Below are 23,972 nucleotides of genomic sequence, written 5' to 3' on the forward strand. Positions count from 1 at the left end.
TGGGCATGATGGGTATATGTAGTATATGAATTATATATATATATATATATCTCAAACAGTATTGATAATAAATTGAATCTTATAAAATCCAACACATCATACAGACTAGGTCTACATATACCTACTGCATCTAATGTGCCATTCTAAAGTAAATCATCTCAAAAGTATCATCGTTATGATATTTCATTAAGTATAAACAAATTATACAAAACACAGTGTAGCTATTTAATATCTTATGTTATAAGAATTAATATAGATCAATATATCCAGAATTAAAACCTGATCCAGCGTGTTTTAAAAATCCTAACAGTAATACTGTTCTGTGAACACTCATCTGATAATCTGATAATTATCTTGAAAAGAACTGGAGAAGGGTTACAAAGTTTATACTTCATTGTAAACTGTAACATTTGAAAATGACCTTCACCCATCCTGATATCCATACACATGTTAGATATTGAAGGAATATAACTATTACTGTATATAATAACCTATATCAATCAAGTCTTGAACTGCTCTTTTGTACAATACATGTATGCTTATGATACATCTTACATGTACTATTTTTCTATATATATACATCTGATATTATATATGGCTATGTTATATTTAAAGCAATATAACTACATATATTTAAGAAAAGTAAATCATAATTGAACTGAAAAGAAATTCCAGTGTACATGTACAAAATATAAGTTTGCAATTTGCTTTGCAAATTCTAATGCTTTATAGACAAAAAATGATAGGAGACTTTTCAAAGTTTCATTTCTCGATGGAGCATAAAAAGATATAAATGATATATAATATATATATATCATAGTATGACTATGTCAATTCATATAAACTGATGATACAAAAGCATCAATATAGCAATTCTATCTCAAGCTCATGGAGTCTAGAAAGAGCACCATTTTCTTTTTGTATTTTTAATTACCATCATGGATTTCAATAATACAGATGCATAGATGCAATATAATCATTTGATTATCATTATAGAAACTTTATAAATTCTACATAAATTCATGCAATACTACTTTCTTCAGTATATGCTATCTGACACGAAAAATTTGTAGGAGATTAGTCCCCTTAACATTATATACAAATGTTTACAGAGATATGACTATAGCCTATAACAAGGCAACACTTTAATAGTCACTTAAAGATTAGTGATGCATATCCAATGTACATTATAGTATTCCTTTATAAAAAGGAAAAAATGTCAGATGTTTCATGTCCAACATCAAACCAAAATTTGCATGTTGAGAGAAAAATCTTCTTGTTTTGTATAGATCTGTAACATTCATTGCTGCTACCATGAGCAATTTAATAAATATATTAAAGTTTATCATATCTAGTATCATTGCTTAGATTGTAAAGCACAATTTGTCTTGTCAAAAAAGCACCTTTTTACACTACTTTCTGCAAGTCAAAATAGCGACTTTTTGGAAATAATCCTTTCTTGGCAGAGTCTAAATAATAAGTATAGTTGTATCAATCACATAATATTATTTCTGTAAATATTTCAACTGTAACACAGTATTATTATCTCACAAAGAGCTTATTTTGAAGCCTTAATGGCTTTGTATATTAAAAATATACATATTCTGTATATATTCTCAAACTATATTTTACAGTAAAAAGTTGTTTACTATTACTGGTACCTTGTAGACAGCAAGATCAAGATCTACAATTGTGTTCTTATTAATGGGAACAATAACTTTGAGCTTTTTCTTCAGAAAAGAGCTACTGTTTACCTATTCCAAGGCTTTGTTTGTTATTTCATAATTAATGTTATAACAATGCCAAGATATAAGACTGAAAAACTCTTATTATATTTTATATAATATGGTAATAAATGTACATGAACGTATCATTTTACAAGTGTCAAACAATTTTATTCATAATCTGAAATCTACCTTTGATGAATTTCAAGGCACTGATAAAACCATCCAATGGAAAATATTTTTATTTCCTTCCACACTGCATATATATATATATATATATATGGAAGTTTTTAACGACCATCACTGGTCGGTAACACTATAATGCATGTTATGTCAACATCATAAAAAAATATCCTTGAGAAAAGGAATTTACATCGGACCAATGCAGGTCAATCATATAATTATTTCAGAAGATCCTATGATCTTTCTTTTTTACTATTTGATATCAACTAGTATGTTTTGATATGTTGGCATTACACTTCTCACAATTTACAACATTATTATCATATTGTACTAATTCTTTTTCAAAAGCAAAAAGCTTAAGTTAACAATTGGCAATAATCCTCTGCTTTATTTTTTGCCAAGATAAAGATATAAATCTTAAATCATAGTAAAGACATGAGAATAACTTCATGTACAGAATTATGCAACAAAAGTTTGCATATTTTAAAAATGCATTGTTGCAAATTTTTCAAACAATAATAATTGTTTTACTATTATTTTCTACAGTATATTTCTACCTAATCAATTGTTTGTTAGTGGCATATTAAATGCTCTACAAGGAACTATTCATTCAATGTAAAGATGTTCCACCTTCGACCTTTCTGGTCTTGTTTGCCATGATATACCACTTGCTACTCAATATGGTAGTTAAAACAATATTGTAAGTTCATTCTGAACTGTTGTCACATTTATGACACACCAAGGACTTATAAAAGTCTCTAGGCTCATTAATTGCTTTAGACAAATGAGCTTTTAAAAATTAGCTATTTGAACGTTATTTGATATAACATATTTTAGCAAAGGTTTTCAGATACCTTAGATTGGAAGTGGCACATAATGCCTTCCGTATAATCACTAACTTTTGTCTATTTATAGTAACACACATACAGGTGTTTCATATCGACACGTAGTCTAGCATATTCCAATGCACTACAGTAACATTACAGTTTCTTATATTGGAATAAGAAATGTATTTTAATCACAACATTTTGTGATAATAAATCTCAAATATATTTGCTATATTTTCTATAAATTGTACGTCACTACGTGGGTACATTAAAGCAAGAATATACGAGTACACCTCCGTACATTTTGAACTTACCTTGAAAAACAAGAAAGATATTCTACTCATATACTTCTGTATACAGATTCATTCGTGTTAAAAATAACTACGATATTAATTATTAAAGAGTGAAAACGTTCGGTCCACCATTGATTACGTGATAAGCACCTGTGTGTTACACATCACAGTACACGTGTATTTTTAGAACAAGGTTTAGAAAATAGAACAACGATAAAATACGTTGTATTTAACGAACTTGGATAATAAGTTCTCAAGATAATTAATGTTTATAAAACATTTTATACTGGAACATCGTTCTCAGTTTTAAAAAATCTTAAAATTCTGGACGTCGTCACAGATTATAACGAGTTAGACACCTCGCTGCTCGAAAAATAATATGATTGGCACAGGTAATAGCCGCAGTATTTATAGCTAGGTATAGCTACGTCATACCCATAGGTCAAGGATTTTGACCTCTTTTAAATGAGATGCCTCGTTGCACATCGGGAAATGAATGCTAAAGTTACATCCTCGAAGAGCCGAGGAGTGTAATTAGTAGAATAACCATATGGACTCAATTCAAGCTGATCGTTTAGTGGGTAAAAGTCCAATCGTTAGTGCTTACGTTGCGGGATTTAAAGTTAACTGTCTAGTAGATACTGGGTCAACTGTTACAACAGTTACAGAGTCATTTTATAACCGTTTTCTGAAGAGGTGTACTGATCTACAAACTGATATTACGTTTAATCTGAAAGGTGCAAATGGAACTTGTATACCGTATATAGGATATGTTGAAGTTGATATTGACATTATGGGCCAACGTTTGCCAAACAGAGGTGTTTTGATTGTGAAGGATCCTATTGATAGTTATACCCGTATGAGAAAAGAAAATGTCCCTGGACTTTTGGGAATGAATGTTATTAGCTTATGTAAAAAACTTTTGCAAGAAGATTATGGGAACCAGTATTCAGAACAAGTTACCGAAATAGCCGAAAATTTTAAACTTAGAGAACTTTTTAAAGCTTGTGACAAAAACGAACATTGTTATACTATTGGATTTATTAAACTTTGTTCTAGTTCACCAGTTCGTATTCCTGCGAATTCTCTGATTATTTTAAATGGAACTGGGCCGAATTTACCAAGATTGTATGATGCTGTGGTTGAACCTTTACAGACAAGTGGACACTTGCCTTCTTCTTTTATTGTTGTACATACGTTTGTTACTGTTCGAAATGGACGATTAACTTTTAGAGTTGCTAATATTGGAGATGATGATATATGGCTTGCTCCAAGAACTAGAGATGGTATTTTATTGAAAGATGATGTAGAAAACCAAGATAAAGGACAGGTTGAATTTATACGAACAGGTCATATAGAGGAAATTTATATTAATGATATTGCTTATTGTGCAGAAACTGATGTGAATTTGTCAAAGATTGAAGATTTTGAAATGCCTGTAGATATTAGCCATTTGTCAACAACAAGCAAGCAGAGAGATGAAATAAAGACATTATTTTATAACTATAGTGACATTTTTTCGAAAAGTGATACTGATGTTGGATATACAAAGACAGTAAAACATAAAATTTGCACAGTAGATGATGTACCAATTGTTCAACCGTATAGACGAATTCCGCCTAACCAGTACGAAGAGGTCAAGCAACATATACAGAAGCTAGTTGAAAACAAGATTATTCGTGAAAGCACAAGTCCGTACGCTTCACCTATTGTACTAGTGAGGAAGAAAGACAATTCTCTGCGCATGTGCGTGGACTTTAGAAAAATGAACCAGAAGTCTTACAAAGATGCTTATCCATTACCTCATGTTGAGGAATCCTTTGATGCTTTGAGTGGAGCTAAATTGTTTTCAACAATGGATTTAACTAGTGGTTACAATGTCGTGGCGATGCATGAAGATGATATAGAGAAAACTGCTTTTACAACACCGTTTGGACTTTACGAATATCTACGAATGCCGTTCGGATTATGCAACGCACCTGCAACATTTCAGTGTTTGATGCAACATTGCTTTCGAGATGAGATTTTTAACATTTTGTTAGTCTTTTTAGATGATATTATTGTGTATTCTGCAAATATTGAAGAACAATTGAAGCGTTTAGAAGTTGTTTTCAAGAGATTACGAGAACATGGTTTAAAACTGAAGCCTTCCAAATGTCATTTTTTTAAACGAGAAGTTCGCTATTTGGGCCACGTCGTTTCAGATGAAGGAATTCATACAGATCCAGATAAAATCAGTGCAGTTCAAGATTTTGAAATACCTACAACCGTTAAGAAGTTAAAGTCTTTTTTTGGGTTTAGCAGGATATTACCGTCGATTTACACAGGGATTTAGTAAAATAGCAGGACCTTTACACAAATTAGCTCAAAAGTTTACACCTCATCCACGAAAATTATTTGGTAAGGAATGGACTACTGATTGTCAGACTGCTTTTGATACTCTGAAAGAACACTTAGTTACTGCTCCAATATTAAGTTATGCGAAGTTTGATGAACCGTTTATTTTGGAAACTGACGCAAGTATGCAAGGATTAGGTGCTGTTTTGTCACAATTTGTCGATGGAAAATTGCGTGTTGTTGCGTATGCTAGTCGTGCTTTAAGGCCAAATGAGCGCAATATGGATAACTATAGTTCCAGAAAATTAGAACTCCTAGCTTTAACTTGGGCAATTACAGAAAAATTTAGAGATTATTTACTTGGATCCAAATTTACAGTTTTTACTGACAATAATCCATTGTGTTATTTACAAACATCGAAACTAAGTGCACATGAACAAAGATGGTTGTCGAAATTAGCCGTTTTTAATTTTGAGGTAAAATATAGACAAGCTAAACATAATACCAATGCCGACGCACTATCCCGTATGCATGATAAAATTGAACTTTCGAAATCTGAGGATGTTAAAAATTTACTTCAAACTTTTGCTGCAGGAACTGTTGTACCAAATGACTTAGCAGCAAATATACAGTCTGTGCCACAGAAATCAGTTTATACAGAGGAATCATTCGTGACACTACCTACTTTAGATAGACAGGAGATTAAAGATTTACAGAAACGAGATACAGTAATTGGTAAATTTATTGAAATATGGAACACTAAACGTAAACCATTGAGATCGGAGCAACGGAAATTTGAAAGGCCGTTAGTAACATTATTACGTCAGTGGGACCGTATTGAAGTAGAAGATGGTTTAGTTTACAGGGTAATCATTGATCCAAATGAGGGACACTTGAAGCAATTAATTTTACCAGCCGTTTTACGGGACAAAGTATTGAAGAACTGTCATGATAAATTAGGTCATCAAGGAATTGAGCGCACATTCTGCAATATTAGAATCAGGTGTTATTGGCCGGGAATGTTTAGACAGATCAAGGATTATTGTAAATCATGTGAACGTTGCATTGTTTCAAAGATGCCACAACCTGCCATAAGACCAGCAATGGGCCATTTGATAGCTAACAGACCGTTACAAATACTTGCAATTGACTTTACTGTTCTTGAACCAGCACACGGAAAAGAAAATGTATTAGTTATGACCGATATTTTTACAAAGTTTACTTGTGCAGTACCTACGAAAGATCAGAAAGCAGACACTGTTGCGAATGTATTGTTGACTGAATGGTTTAGTGTTTATGGAGTACCATAACGTCTACACTCCGATCAAGGTCGGAACTTTGAATCTGATGTTATCTGTCAGCTTTGTAAACTGTACCAAATTAGTAGATCTCGAACTACACCTTATCATCCCGAAGGAAACGCACAATGTGAACGCTTTAATAGAACACTACACAATCTTCTGAAATCACTTTCTCCAGATAGGAAGAAACATTGGCCAAAGTATTTACCGGAATTAGTCTTTTCGTACAATGTGTCACAGAACTCAACAACAGGTTATAGTCCTTATTATTTATTGTTTGGTCGTAGTCCTAAATTGCCAATTGACTTTTTACTTGGAACAAATCAGACTGATGAAACTGATCAATCATTAGATGAATGGATTATTGCGCATCAGAATCGTTTACGATATGCTTACGAAAAAGCTGGGGAGCAGACAAAAGATCGTGCTGAATACCGCAAGACTAAACATGATGAGAAACGTTTCAATCCTGAAATTTGTGTCGATGACAAAGTTTATATTAGAAACCGTGGTGTACATGGAAGAAATTAGATACAAGACACTTGGAGCTCGACTGTTTATCGTGTAGTGCGTTTGTCAGAAAACACCGTCACTGTAGAACCAAATGATGGCGCTGGTGTTTCTAGGACTTTGAATCGTCGTGATGTCATGAAATGTAATATGCAACAAACTGTGGATGATAACAGCAGTGAATCAGACAGTTCAGATGATATGTTTATACCGAGACGAACAACTAGAACAACTGCCGGGAAACATACAAATCCAAATAGACTTCCAAATTCTGTGTTTTCTAAGTAAATGCATTGAGGACATTTGTTGTACATAGTTATGCCTTATTTTTGTGTGTCTCATTTTTGTCTCTAATTTTTGTGTCCTATTTTTGTGACCTATTTTTTGTGTTATTTATTATAATAGTAAAGGGAGTATGTGGATATAGATATTTGCATTATCGAGACGATTAATACTTAGCTGGGGAGTATGTGGACAAGTTCATTTATATACATATTATCTATTTGATATTATTCCCAATTTTGTACTTAGTTTATATCTATTATATCTATTTTACCCTATATTGTAATGATCTTACTATATTGAACATATTGTATATTATATGGTTCAATGAATCCAAAATACTCTATTTGGGCTCTTTGATATTTACTCACCACTGGCTATTGGACAAACTATCTTACTTAATAGTTGTTTTATCTGGTTCTATCTAGTTAAACAGTTCACCTTTTGGACTATATATATTGTACTTTTTTACTATATTGTCAATGCAGAATAAGAAACACCAGAAACATCATTAAGAGCCGTAGCCAGCATTATAAGGTATTTACATTTAAGGGTTTTTCAAATTAGTTTATGGTTAAATGTTTTTGACTTAAATATTTTATTTAGTTTCATTTACTTTGCTAATTGTATTTCAAACTTTATATATTCTTTTTACCTGTAATTAACTTTCAATGTTATATAGTATTTTATAGAGTAGTATGGTCAACTTACTTTAGTGAACAGTTTTCATTTGCATTGATTAACAAATTGTTTACATTCAGAGTGGTCATTTAACTGTGTTTTGCATTAATATTTATTTGCAATTGTGTAATTAAACATAATATACATTATTTGCTACAAAATGATATATTCATATGCATTTATATGTAAAGTTGTATTTATTTGTCATTATCTGTATATTTCAGATCTGTCGTTGCCTTCTATTATATATTATATTTATTAAAATATATGAACATTCTGCATAATTTATCTGAGCCTTATTCCACCTGGTCACAGATGAAAGAAAGGTTTATTTAATCCACCATATGTGCGTATGTGTAGACTAATTAACCTCGTTTAAGTTCAACATTAAATAATATTAAATTTCAGTCATTTAAAACTACTTTACAAAAAAAAAACGAACGAGGACAACTCGCTGTTTACAGCATTCACATATCATGAAAACAATACGGACGATTGCATGTTACAAAACCCAGTTAAAGCTTATGATATGAAAAGGCAGAAGAGAATTATTTTTTAGACACTAAACGAAAGTAAATGTGTTTTTTCATGACGATAATACTTATCGATACTGTACCAAATATTATTATATGAATTGTTTTATTTTAAAAACAATTGTAAACGTTGCAAGGATATTAACTAGTTTAAATGAGAACAAAGTGACATTGCAATGTCAACATATGTTTCAAATGAATTTTTTTTTACGATTCTCTGTCAAATTAAAAAATCCATTCAATTTTAAAAATAAAGGACAACATTTCACAATGCTATAATGTGTTATCCTCTTGTAACTTATAAAAACAAATTTAATACTGGACCTACCTGACAAATATAACGAAATATGCATACTGACATGTAAAATAACTTTTAACATTCATTGATACAATAACAATTGTATGCGGAGTAATATGACTGATTTCATGAAAGAAAATTAATAATTTTCATAGATCACATGGACGCTACATAAATAGGAATGTATCATGGTGTTAAACACTTTGAACCTAGTTTATGTTCTTACATACATTTGTACAACTGCGTGGGTTTTAACGACCTTGAATACCAATTGCAAGGTCAGTAAAAAGCTTGGTCTGATAATAAGTGGGTTTTGTCAGTTCACAAAATATAAGTAATTGCAAAATAATAACATTGTTTGTACATTTTCCTAAATAGATAGGTTACAATCAAAGTTCATGTTAGACATCGTGAACAATTGTATTCGACAAAATAAAGGTTTTATAATCGTCCATATGCGCGTACGTGTAGACTTACAAACCTAGTTTAAGTTCAACATTTATTAATAACATTAAATTCAGTCATGCATAACTCCTTTGTAGAAGCAACGAACAAGGCCAATACGCTTTTCACATATCATAAAAAAAAATACGGACGATTGCGTGATATCAACCTAAGTTAAAATATATGATATGAAAAGGAAGTAGAGAATTATGTTTCGGACTTTGAATGAATGAACAGGTGTTTTTTCATGACATTAAGACTGATTAATACTATACTTAATGATACTATATATACTAGTCAACAAAAGAAACGATACCAGACTTTTTTTTCAAATTAAGGATACAGTTTTCCGTACATTGGACCAATATTGAAGGTAGTAACACTTAATCATTATGGAAATATAAATCCGTTTTAAAGAATTTTTTTTTTTTGCTTTCGTGACTTTTTTTTGCGATTTTTTTTTACAAAATTTACATAAAACGTCAATTTTAAAAACAGAAGTTCCAACTCATGATGCCAACCTCTCATTTGAAGGTAAAGACAGTGTTTGCCATCAATTTGTTTTATAAAATCAAACAGTTTCTTCGTCTATGTTTTAAGCAAAGTTCGGCCCCACGAGAAATCATTAAAATGTATATATTATCAACTGATTAGATGCCACTGCTGGTGGACGTTTCGTCCCCGAGGGTATCACCAGCCCAGTAGTCAACACTTCGGTGTTGACATGAATATCAATTATATGGTCATTTTTATAAATTTTCTGTTTACAAAACTTTGAATTATTCGAAAAACTAAGGATTTTCTTACCCCAGGAGTAGATTACCTTAGCCGTATTTGGCACAACTTTTTGGAATTTTGGGTCCTCAATGCTCTTCAACTTTGTATTTGTTTTGCTTTTTAACTATTTTGATCTGAGCGTCACTGATGAGTCTTATGTAGACGAAACGCGCGTCTGGCGTATAAAATTATAATCCTGGTACTTTTGATAACTATTTACACCACTGGGTCGATGCCACTACTGGTGGACGTTTCGTCCCCGAGGGTATCACCAGCCCAGTAGTCAACACTTCGGTGTTGACATGAATATCAATTATATGGTCATTTTTATAAATTTTCTGTTTACAAAACTTTGAATTATTCGAAAAACTAAGGATTTTCTTACCCCAGGAGTAGATTACCTTAGCCGTATTTGGCACAACTTTTTGGAATTTTGGGTTCTCAATGCTCTTCAACTTTGTATTTGTTTGGCTTTTTAACTATTTTGATCTGAGCGTCACTGATGAGTCTTATGTAGACGAAACACGCGTCTGGCGTATAAAATTATAATCCTGGTACTTTTGATAACTATTTACACCACTGGGTCGATGCCACTGCTGGTGGACGTTTCGTCCCCGAGGGTATCACCAGCCCAGTAGTCAACACTTCGGTGTTGACATGAATATCAATTATATGGTCATTTTTATAAATTTCTGTTTACAAAACTTTGAATTATTCGAAAAACTAAGGATTTTCTTACCCCAGGAGTAGATTACCTTAGCCGTATTTGGCACAACTACTCGGAATGCTATTCAACTTTGTATTTTTGGCTTTTTAACTATTTTGATCTGAGCGTCACTGATGAGTCTACTAATTACCATAGACACTATGTGTAAATTGATATTCAAAAAGTGGTAACAATCTTAAAACTAATCCCAACGGTTCCAAATTTTCTGTGTGTTGTTTTCAAAACTAAACCATTGATTTGAGACGAAAATAAAAAAAAAATTTTGGCATTTTTTGAGATTTCAAAAAACACTTTTTTTCCAAAACAAATGAAAAAACAATCTTTCTACCCATTAGTTGCAACATGAACATAATTTGATCAGCATATCGAATATTGTTTAACCAATTTGAATTTTTTTCAGTACTTAGAAAATTATGTGCCGATTTTTTATTTAACTTTTCGCAAAACTAATTTGCACTCTATGATCGTTTACAGTGAATTTAGATACTTTCCGACAAGTTTTGATTTTCATTATCACATGTGCATACATTGCAAATGAAAGCTTTTTAAATAGTGTATCTCATTTTGTTTTATATTTAATACTTTTTGATAACTTTTATTTCAAAGTCGTGTATCGGTTCTTTTGTTGACTAGTATTTGAATTGTTTTATTTTAGATTTTTTTTTTAGAAATAGACGTTGCAATGATAATAACTAGCTAATATTTGATAATTATTTTGTGTTTGTAAGGATGTCTGCGTGTGATCATATCTGTGACATCAGCCTTATATTGATTTAAAAAAAATTCTTCTCTCAATTAACAGCAACAAATGCGTTTTATGTACTATGGATTCATTGTTTATCCTTGGATACCAATTTTTTCGTGGGTTTTGTGGAAACTACGAATTCAAATATTCAACGATAACATATTTTCAATAGGTTTTGTCTACAGAGATTGGCCAAACCACGAAATCAAACATCGATGAATATTCAAGTTTTCAGCAATTTACGAAATTTGATACCCACGAGAATAAATGAATCCACAGTAATAGGCATTGTTGATCAAGACTAATTAGACTTTTGTTTCTTAGTTGTATTCAACTTTTTAATTGATTACATTTAATTTGTTTTGATTTGGCGCAACCGATGAGACATTTACAGACATTACCCATATTGTGTATAAGTCTGGTATAGGTGGTTGAAACACATATTCTCGTCACTTATTTTAACATATTAACGTTACTCAATTTGAACATGAGCAGTTATTTAACTTTCAACATTCCTTACCCACTTACTACATGTTTGTTTACAGTAAAAGAGTGTGGCAGTTTATAAAGCACAAACTCTTTTATTTTTATTTTGGCGGGATTAAACATGTTCGCGGGATTCCAAACCTCCCCTAAAGTACAAAAAAGTACCGAACCATAAAAATCGGTTGAAAAGCATTTACCCATCAAATGGGTACAAATAGAAACACATATAACTAAAACACAGATTGACAAAATAGACACTAAGTACTGATCTGAGAGTACTTGCACTAACTTACTGCTAGTTGAAATCCACTTAACAACTTATAAAAAAATCATGCATCTAAGACTACATTATCAATCTGTACACATCTAACATCTATTGGATTTAGTTGAAAGGCGTCATAAACAATCAAAGAAATAACATGATCTTGTCATATCCAGAAATCAACGCCACTTTGCTTATTTGAATATTATACTAAAGAAATCGGATACGGGTTACGGAAATTACATTAAAATGATAGGGAATTTTGAAAAAAATTCCTGTTTTAGTTTTAATTTAAGTGATAGACAGGTTGCCGGGGCAGAAAATGAATAAACACAACAATATACACCATAACGAAACATAATGACTGTTGTCGAAAAAATACAGGTTCCTGAGCTATTTTAAAAATCGAAGCGAGAGGCCTTTAACAGTGCAGTGTAAAATACAGGCTAAAATGGCTGAAACGTCAAATTTGCAAACTTCGTGTTGAAAATTGGCTAACAAGGTCATTACAAAAACTGGTTGCTGGGGTGAAATTTAAAACTTGAATTTCCAAAGAATAAGCAAGTACAAACCTTGTACGTGTAGTCGTTGAACTCTAGGTTCCCACGTAAAATTAAAATATCACTATTTCAAAAAGAATAAACTCACGAAAGCACGAACAATTCACTAAATTCGTGTTCATTGTTTTGATTTTGACCGCCTGACAACTTTACGGAAATATCAAAGTGATTGTAAATAAGGACTCTGTGACGGGCAATTTATAATATCCGTGTTTTTAAGATTTTAATGATATCAAGCCTATCCAGCCAGTCCAGTTCAAACTACTATCATGTGGTACAATTCTTATTTACATATTATGAATATTAATTAGCAAAACCACTACTAATTTCTGGCTATGTTAAATGCCAAGAGTCAGGTATCGATAGATTGTAGTCCATGAATGTGTATATGTATATAACAAAAATATTTGGTTTGCTTCTAATTTACTGATACGAAAATCAATATTAATACCAATAAAACAATATTCAATTATCAATGTTATTAAATTTGTATTCCTGTCACGTAATGTTGTTATTTTAGCATCCTTTTTTTAACATTGCCATTTAAGCAGGAGGTTTGGTCAGGTTTCAAATTGTCTAAAGGAATGTAAGCTGACTTAATCAAAAACCATGAAAATAGATATCCCCGAATATGCAAGTTTTCCTCAAACCAAGAAAAAATAAATCCTCAGCATACGGGTTACTATTCATTTCATACACGTACCAAAACTTTCGATTTAGCGATAAAATCAAACCATAATTATCACAAATGAAAAAATAACTACAAAATAAAATTGAGAATGGAAATGGGGAATGTATCAAAGAGACAACAACCCGACCAAGTAAAAAAGCCAACAGCAGAAGGTCACCAACAGGTCTTCAATGTAGCGAGAAATTCCCGCACCCGGAGGCGTCCTTCAGCTGGCCCCTAAACAAATATATTGGTTTTCCCGTTTGAATGGTTTTACACTAGTAATTTTGGGGCCCTTTATAGCTTGTTGTTCGGTGTGAGCCAAGGCTCCGTGTTGAAGGCCGTACTTTAACCTATAATGGTTTAATTTTTAAATTGTTATTTGGATGGAGAGTTGTCACATTGGCACTCACACCACATCTTCCTATATCTATATACTAGATCAGTGATAATGAACGCCATACTAATTTCCGAATTGTACACAAGAAACTAAAATTAAAATAATACAAGACTAACAAAGGCCAGAGGCTCCTGACTTGGGACAGGCGCAAAAATGCGGCGGGATTAAACATGTTTGTGAGATCTCAACCCTCCCCCTATACCTCTAACCAATGTAGAAAAAGTAAACGCATAACAATACGCACATTAAAATCAAGATCAAGAGAAGTCCGAGTCTGATGTCAGAAAATGTAACCAAAGAAAATAAACAAAATGACAATAATACATAAATAACAACAGACTACTAGCAGTTAACTGACATGCCAGCTCCAGACTTCAATTAAACTGACTGAAAGATTATGATTCCATCATATGAACATCAGGCACAATCCTTCCCGTTAGGGGTTTAGTATCATACCATCATAACATATATGAGAAGAACATAACCCGTGTCATGCCAACAACTGTTTTTAGAATAAATGTGTTTAGTTCCGACGCAAAGACCTTATCAGTGACTCAATATTAACGCCAAAATATGCAATCTTTAATGACTTGACAACAGTATCGTAATTATATCCCTTCTTAATAAGTCTATTCAAAGGTTTTGTAAGTTTCTGAGGTGAATACTGACACCTTTGTGCTTTATAAAGAATATTTTCATAAAAAATTGGATGTGAAATACCTGAACGTATAAGAAGTCTGCATGTTGAGCTATATTTACGAATTATGTCTTTATACCGATGATAAAATTTAGTAAATGTTTTGACTAGTTTGTGGTATCGAAAACCCTGGTGTAATAATTTTTCAGTAATACATAAATTTCTCTCGTTAAAATCTAAAACATTGTTACATACACGAGCGAATCGTACAAGTTGAGAAACATAAACACCGTAAGATGGTGACAAGGGAACGTCACCATCTAAAAACGGATAATTAACGATAGGAAATGAAAAATCATCCCTTTTATCATAAATTTTAGTATTCAGCTTTCCGTTAGTGATATAGATATCAAGATCGAGGAAAGGGCAGTGGTCATTGTTAGTATTAGCTTTATTTAAAGTAAGTTCAGCAGGATAAATTTCATTAATATACATACTGAAGTCGTCATTATTGAGAGCCAAAATATCATCCAAATATCTAAAAGTATTATATAATTTGTTGATCAGATGTTGTTTTGATGGGACTTTGCTTATTTTTGTCATAAATTGTAACTCATAACAATACAAAAAGAGGTCCGCAATAAGGGGTGCACAGTTAGTCCTCTAGTCTGTTATCTAGTAAAAATTCAAGGGCATATATAGTATCAAAGCATGTCCAATTAACATAGTTTTTTTGTTTATTGCTACTAAAAAATTACCAAAAAGAGTTTGAACATATATATTCACATTCTGATTTTTTGAATGCCCATTTAATAAGGTGTGTGAATTTTTTCTTAATGAGAATGTGAGGCAATGTGGTATACAGGGTAGAAAAATCAAAACTTTGAACAGATTCAAAATCACCAATATAAGCATGCAATTTATCAAGTACTTCCAACGAGTTCTTGACACTCCAAAAGTAATTTATTCCACTATTTTCGAAGGCCTTATTTGAACAATTTATTATAAGGTTTTTAATTGTACCAAGTGTGCTAGTAAGAAGAAAAGACAATTTAGTTGTTGAACAATGGCTTGAAGACGAAATAAATCTATATTTGTAAGGGGTTTTGTGTAGCTTCGGAAGCCAATACATAGTTGGGACTTTCATTGCATTTGACTCTGCTTGTCAAATTAGTTACAGATTTCGTTTTCTGAAAATGGAGTCAGTGGAATGTTGGTGAATTGGTGATTTCCTTTTTCAGAACCTCAATGTAAAATTTACGTCAAACAATAATAATATTATTAACAGCTTTATCGGCCGGGACAAAAACAAATTCCTTGACTAGTTCTTTTAGTTTATGTTTGATACGAGAAATAGGTTTATTGTGGTTATTGTTAGTAGTAAAATGTTCTTTAAAATGTTGAATACGTATATCAACTATCTTCATTACTGAATTAAAAAAAGAGTCCAAAGATTTTTTGTCAGCTTTTTCCCGTTTTATCCATTTCATACAGTAAGTATGGAGTGAGTCGTGGATGATATTACGACACTCATTCAAATTAATAATTGACGGGGGACGATATTTAGGTCCTTTACTGAGGATTGATTTTAACTCTCGGTCTTGAACGATGTTAAGATCTCCTGTTATAACATGGGAAATGGGTCCATAAATATATTCGGAATTACTGCAATTACATGAAGTAGGTGTATTTTCACTGATATTAACATCTTTACACAATTGACTATAATTAAACACAAATTTCCGGGTAGATTTCTTGTAAATATAACAAATAAGAGGTAGCTCAGTATTGTCAAAATATCCAGGAATTTGTTCTTTAACAGAATGGTCGTTAAATATACCGGCAATATTTACAAAATCAAAGCCTTTATTGACATACTTAATTTTAATAAAATGTTTTTTATGATCTTCAGGGCGATCAATTTTGGGAAATAATTTAGAATAACAATATGCCATAATAATTTGAACAATTTCATATTTAGGACTGCTATATGAAATTGTGTTGCAATCCTCCAAAATTTTATTTAACTTATTAACTGGTAACGAACAGAGTTTTGTTAACAGATAATGTCTGCCGTTGTTTTTTTTAAATAGAAATTAGGTCCGAAATATTGGTATGATTGGCCCGAAATTTGAAAAAGGAAATCACCAATTCACCAACATTCCAACTGACTCCATTTTCAGAAAACGAAATCTGTAACAAACATAAACACCGTTCTTTATTTATTCTAATGCTGATTTTAGTTTTATTTACGAACATTTTGAGATAAATTATGTCGTATTTCAGTGTATCTGAGGTTCCGTTGTTTTTCTCTTATATTTGATGTGTTTCCTTTCATTTTGGATTGTTACGCTGATATGTTTCAGATACATAGGTTAATAACACCTATCTGACCGCCATGATAAATATGTTGTTGTCCCTGCAGACAAAGCCCCAAATAACATCGTTTTTGTCTGTAAAAGTCATTACATTAATTGCTTGATAAACGAATTAGGTATAGACAATTCACTTGGAAACCCAACATATACCCTCACGACACTTACCAAAGAGGAAATCCTTGATAATCATAGGTCTGTTCTTTGTTCCTTTGGTATTTCAACCAAAGATATAGAACTGGATCTTCCATCACTGTATTGGATACCTAAACTACATAAGTGTCCTTACAAAAAAAGGTATATTGCTGGGTCTTCCAAGTGCTCCACGAAACCCCTTTCTAAATTATTAACATCCATTTTATCAGCAATCAAAGACGGGCTTCAAAGTTATTGTGAAACTGCCTATTCTAGAGGTGGCGTGAATCAGATGTGGATACTTAAAAATTCCAAAGATCTTTTAGAGTACATACAATATAACACTCTTTCATCTTGTAACAGTATTAACACATTTGACTTTTCTACTCTTTACACAAGTATTCCACATTCCAAACTAAAAGACAAATTAAAGAGTTGGTATTACTTTGCTTCATTAAAAAGAATGGCCAACGTAGATACAAGTATCTTGACTTAGGGAGGGATAAATCCTACTTTGTAAAGAATCATTCTGATTCAAACAAAAAATTCTTTGAAACCGATATTATCAAAATGCTTGATTTCTTGATTGACAACATATGTGTTACGTTTGGAGGACGTGTTTTTCAACAGAGTGTCGGCATCCCAATTGGAACAAACTGTGCCCCTCTACTTGCTGACTTGTTTTTTTATTATTATGAGGCTGACTTCATGCAGGAACTTCTTAGGAAGAAAGATAAGAAGTTAGCAATATCCTTTAACTCTACTTTCCGCTATATAGATGACGTTCTTTCACAAAACAATTCAAAATTTGGTGATTATGAGGATCGCATCTATCCCATCGAATTGGAGGTAAAGGATACTACAGATACAGTTAAGTCGGCTTCATATCTTGACAATGAGGGTCGGTTGAAGACAAAACTTTACGACAAAAGAGATGATTTCAGCTTTCCAATTGTGGACTTTCCATTTCTAAGTAGCAACATTCCAGCAGCACCTGCATACGGGGTATATATCTCCCAATTGATACGATATTCCCGTGCTTGTATTTCCTATCATGATTTTCTTGATAGAGGGTTACTGCTCAAAAGGAAGCTATTAAACCAAGAGTTCCAAATGGTGAAGTTGAAATCATCCCTTCGTAAATTTTACGGACGCCATCACGAGTTGGTTGACCGTTATGGAATAACCGTTTCACAAATGATATCGGATATGTTCCTTACGTCGTAACTACAATCCCCTTCCCTTTCATGAATTTGACCTACCGAATAAGACTTTTTACCGGATTTGTAATCACATAAGCAACACGAAGGGTGCCGCATGTGGAGCAGGATCTGCTGACCCTTCCGAAGCACCTGAGATCACCCCTAGTTTTTAGTGGGGTTCGTGTTGTTTATTCTTTAGTTTTCTATGTTGTGTCATGTGTACTATTGTTTTTCTGTTTTTCTGTTTGTCTTTTTCATTTTTAGCCATGGCGTTGTCAGTTTGTTTTAGATTTACGAGTTTGACTGTCCCTTTGGTATCTTTCGTCCCTCTTTTAATATATATATGAAGATTTGGTGTGAGTGCCAATGAGACAGCTCTCCATTCAAATAACAATTTAAAAAAGAAAACCATTATAGGTCAATGTTCGGATTTCAACACGGAGCCTTGGCTCACACCGAACAGCAAGCTATAAAGGGTCCCAAAATTACTAGTGTAAAACCATTCAAACAGGAAAACCAACGGTTTAATCTATATAAAATAAACGAGAAATGAGAAACCCGTATAAATTACATAAACAAACGACAACTTCTGTACATCAGATTCCTGACTAAGGACAGGTGCAGACATTTGCAGCTGGATTTAACGTTTTAATGGTACCTAACCTTCACCTTTTTTTGAAAAATAGCATAACATTACAACATAGAAAAACACACGATAAAATATCAATTGGCAGGCTTAACTCAATAAAAAAATGCTATTATACAGCTGTATATCAATATTGCTTATAGTTATGCATATCTACTTTAAAATTTGTTTTTAGGCTTTCCGATAGCGGATAGGTAACATTTTGAATCATTTTGCTGCAAGTTATGATAATCAATTCAAAATACGTTTCTAACCATGTTCTCGATTGTTAGGTTTACATAATTCCTTGTGATGAATTAAATATAATGATACTTTGGTAGGGTTCACGTTGCTTTGTCTTTAGTTTTCTATTTTATGTCTTCTAAACTATTATTTTTCTTTTTGTCTTTTTATTTTTAGCCATGACGTTGTCCGTTTATTTTCAGTCTATAAGTTTGACTCTCCCTCTGGTATCTTGTGTCCCGCTATTAAACGTTACTGTTTAACTTTGTGTAGGCACTTTGACACAATTGCTGTTGTATTTGACAATATCAATATGTCCGTATGTCACAACCAACTATCATAAAACGAAACCTAGACGATAAATTGTGCACAAAACGTGACATGTGAAACCAGATTCAGAAACATCAAGATATTATAAACTGATGCTTTAATCAAGTCTTATTAGACATTATATGATCTATATCTAACCTAATCATGCTAATGGCGATAAGCATACCAGAGGTTTCAAAACTGTTTTAATGACATTTTATTGATAAAAGGAAAGTAAATGTACAATGCGTCTAGAACTAGGCATTTTCGGAATTCAATATTAAATATGTGTCCTATCATTATTTTTTAAGACAAACGAGTCATATGTAAAATACAATGTTATGAGATGACATTGTTAAGACAATGTTATGAGATGACATTGTTAAGACAATGTTATGAGATGACATTGTTAAGACAATGTTATGAGATGACATTGTTAAGACAATGTTATGAGATGACATTGTTAAGACAATGTTATGAGATGACATTGTTAAGACAATGTTATGAGATGACATTGTTAAGACAATGTTATGAGATGACATTGTTAAGACAATGTTATGAGATGACATTGTTAAGACAATGTTATGAGATGACATTGTTAAGACAATGTTATGAGGTGACATTGTTAAGACAATGTTATGAGATGACATTGTTAAGACAATGTTATGAGATGACATTGTTAAGACAATGTTATGAGATGACATTGTTAAGACAATGTTATGAAATGACATTGTTAAGACAATGTTATGAGATGACATTGTTTAGACAATGTTATGAGAACACATTGTTAAGACAATGTTATGAGATGACATTTATGCAAATCAAGATATAGGAAAGAGAGCCGTGGGGAAGTGGTTAAGGGTATCGGACTACTAACCCAAAGGTTCCTGGTTCGATTCCCGTTCAGGATGAAAATTTCAGGAACTCAATTTTCGGCTCTCCCTTGACACAATTTGCGAGTATGTACTTGAGTAAACGATGATAGTCCGTCGGAAGGGGACGATACATGGCTTACCTGTGTTAAGAGAGAGCCATGTCTCTTGTATGTTAAAGACACCCTTGTAGATTTCGAAAAAGAGTAGGCTAATGCCGCTACAAGGCAGCACTCGCACCTGCATTAAAGGGGAAAGGGATTAATATAAGTTGCAAAATTTGTTTCCCAATCCACTATAAATAAATATGTTTAAACTAAGATATCGGTAATAATGTTTAAAGTTCGGTGCGTTACATACAATTAATACTATGATTATGTAAACACGTTCAAAATGGAAATTTCTAATGTCTACGTGAGTAAACGAGCGTTTACTCTGTGTCCGTTAGTCAGTAGTAAATGGGCGTTCACTTCAGATTGAACAACTGTATTTTTGAATCTGGTTTCTGTTGACCTATAAATATACTTATATTTTTAGAGTTACATGTCAAACAAGGAAGATTTATTATTTCTATTTTGTCTACACAGGTATAAATTTAAATAGTTACAAAAAAGATTGTGACTAAAAATATAAATTAATGACAATAAGTGTAAGTACAAAGATCAGCGATAAAATCACTGCGGTTTTGAATTGATACGTCTGCGGGTTTGAGATTCGTGTTGCTTATTCTTTAGTTTTCTTTGTTTTGTCATGTGTTCTATTGTTTGTCTGTTTGTCTTCCTTCATTTTTAGCCAGGAGTGGTCAGTTTGTTTTCGATTAATGAGTCTGACTGCTGCTCTGGTATCTTTTGTCCCTCTTTTAAGTCGTGGTTCCCAACAGGTAAAATGAATTTAGACGTCACAGCTCATCTGCATCTTGGTTAATGTGTATGAAGGGTCCGCCTGGCATCGTGGTTTTCTGGTGAATATGATTACATATGTAAATAAACAGAGTATAGATGGAACTGTTAGTATTTACTCGTATTTATTCACTAATTTTTATTGCACTTCAAATGAATATTAAAAACGTGTCTTTAATCTAATCGGATCGAGCTGTCAGATCATGTGAAGAGGATAATAAAACATCAGATCTTCACATACTTTTCTAGGAGATTGCGCCACTTGTATAGAACCAAATACTGGCAAGCATCCAAATATCTATATTGAGACACATTTCGAGTGTCATACAATATGCAGATAAAAATGATCTCAAAATGTGTATAGCATAATGCAATGAGGTTATTTATCAATTAAATTATAAGAAAATATATGTACTGAACTGCGGATGATATGCAACGGTGAAACGGGAACTCCTATAAAAGAGCTTGTCGTTGATTTGAGAATGAAGTCGTTTATCGGGGCATTTATATCAGACTTGTTCAAATGTATTAGAATTTTTTTTATCAAAGATATTATTATTGGCCATTATCGAGATAATGCTGATTGTATTGGCAATTTGTCAAAATATCGAGGGAAGTACATTTACCTTGACAAAGGAAAGATGGCATGAATCCAACAGGATACAAGAAATAGGTTAATCGTTATTTCGATTTATACTTTATCATTCACACTTGAAAGCATAATGTATAACTATCATATCTTGTTACATATAGGTTAAAACTGACGTACGGGGAATTTTCACTCATTTTATGTGCGTTTGCTTTTCTTATGTTATCCCTTTTGCTAGATTTATGTTCAAATAAGTTAATTTTTCGTCAGTATCAAAACTTTTCGATATACATGTTTCTTGACTTGGATCGAGCATAATTACCTTATTTAGAAAAAAAGCAGCAAGCATGATGCACTATGAAACCTATTTTAAGCCATTGTGGTCATTTTAATATGAACAGCTCTTAAAAGATAAACAATATTTTTTTCAGTCATCTTCAGTACTTGTTTAAATTGTCATGCTTATCTACAGTGGTATATTGAGTATTTTTTTCAAGCAAATCAAGATATGTTCTGTATTTATTCAGACTTTACAGTGGTTGTTAATTACCTGTTCACATCAACATCCAAAGTGAAACTGCTTGTGAATAACAAGTCCAAACAACGAATGGAATTGGGTAATGTGTAAGGAAACAGCAACCCGACCAAAGAGCAAAACACAGTCCGAGGCCATTAAAAGGTCAACACAGCGAGAACATCCTACACACAGAGACAAGCTTAAGCTGCACACCTAACAAAAATGTGCAAACCACGCAGTGAAACATATACATGAACCAGAATTAAAAATTAAAAAAAAACTACCAGGCGCAAAAATGTGACAAGGCTTAAAATGTTTTGCGAGTTTCCCAATAACACATTAACAATTGGAAAGCAATACGCACAGTAAACACAAGTTTAAAAGACATCCAAGTGCTATGTTAGAATAGGTAAAAGACGAAAATAACTAAAATGACAATGATTAACCTGAATTTAAAAGGATCGTATGGTGGCAAAGTTATTTTTCAGTGTGTTTTTTGTTTGTTTGTGTAAGTGTTAATAATAATTGTTTAAGTTTTTGTTGTTTATTTTCATCAGCTGATGTGTTTAAAGAATGCTCATAATGATTAAACAAGGTCGTTTAAAAATAGCTGTGTCTGATAATTATAGCTGAGTCACAATACGTACGTACTTTAAAAATAATCATATTGTTTGCACTATTTCTTGAAAGTTACCGATCGTATTGAAATACTCATACTTTTCGATAGACAACGTTTGATAAGATATAGGTTAGAGATAACACAAGGGATATGCTAAGTCAAGGTTACAATTAGATTGAACGAAAACATATACATGTATGTGAGCAGCAATTATAATATGACGTGCTTCTTTCGCTTTGTAAACAACACTGTGATAAAATTCTCGATATATCTATACTTAGCGCAGACACCGTGGTGTACATAATAATGACTGTTTCAATATACCTCCTACGTAAATTCACATGTATTGAAAGCTATTTGCAAACCCTTTGCCGATTTTATTGTTTTAAAAATTGCAATTAAAAAAAGACAAAATCTCTTTTATTCTTATTCGGATGCATAATAAAAAGAGGTAATGCACAAAACCTCAGAGAAACCAACAAAATGAAAATAAAATAAAAATCCGCGAAAGTCTTTTAATGTTTTTGGCGCATTAAAGTCATTTCAAAACATGACGACATACATATGAAAACGCTAGAGTTGAAAGTTTTCTGTTACGTGAACCAATGAAATGTTGTTTATTATTGTATTAAAATTGATTATCAATGTAGGTTTTGTTTGATTTTCTATTCTATTGAATTATTCGCATATTAACTGATTTCAAGTCAACATGGCGGCTCCTTAGTTACCAACGAGAAAAACATGTTAAACAAAATGACAATTGTTGGTTTTGAGAATGAAACAGATTTTTATTTTAGCGGTTGTTCATGAAAAAATCCATGCAAGCTACGGATTTATTAGAATGTTTGAGCTTTATCTAACAGGGAGTTAAAAAAAAACCAGCCACACACACAGCTTCACCCACCCTCGC

Source organism: Mytilus trossulus, chromosome 10 (assembly GCF_036588685.1).
Source record: "Mytilus trossulus isolate FHL-02 chromosome 10, PNRI_Mtr1.1.1.hap1, whole genome shotgun sequence".
NCBI lineage: Eukaryota > Metazoa > Mollusca > Bivalvia > Mytilida > Mytilidae > Mytilus > Mytilus trossulus.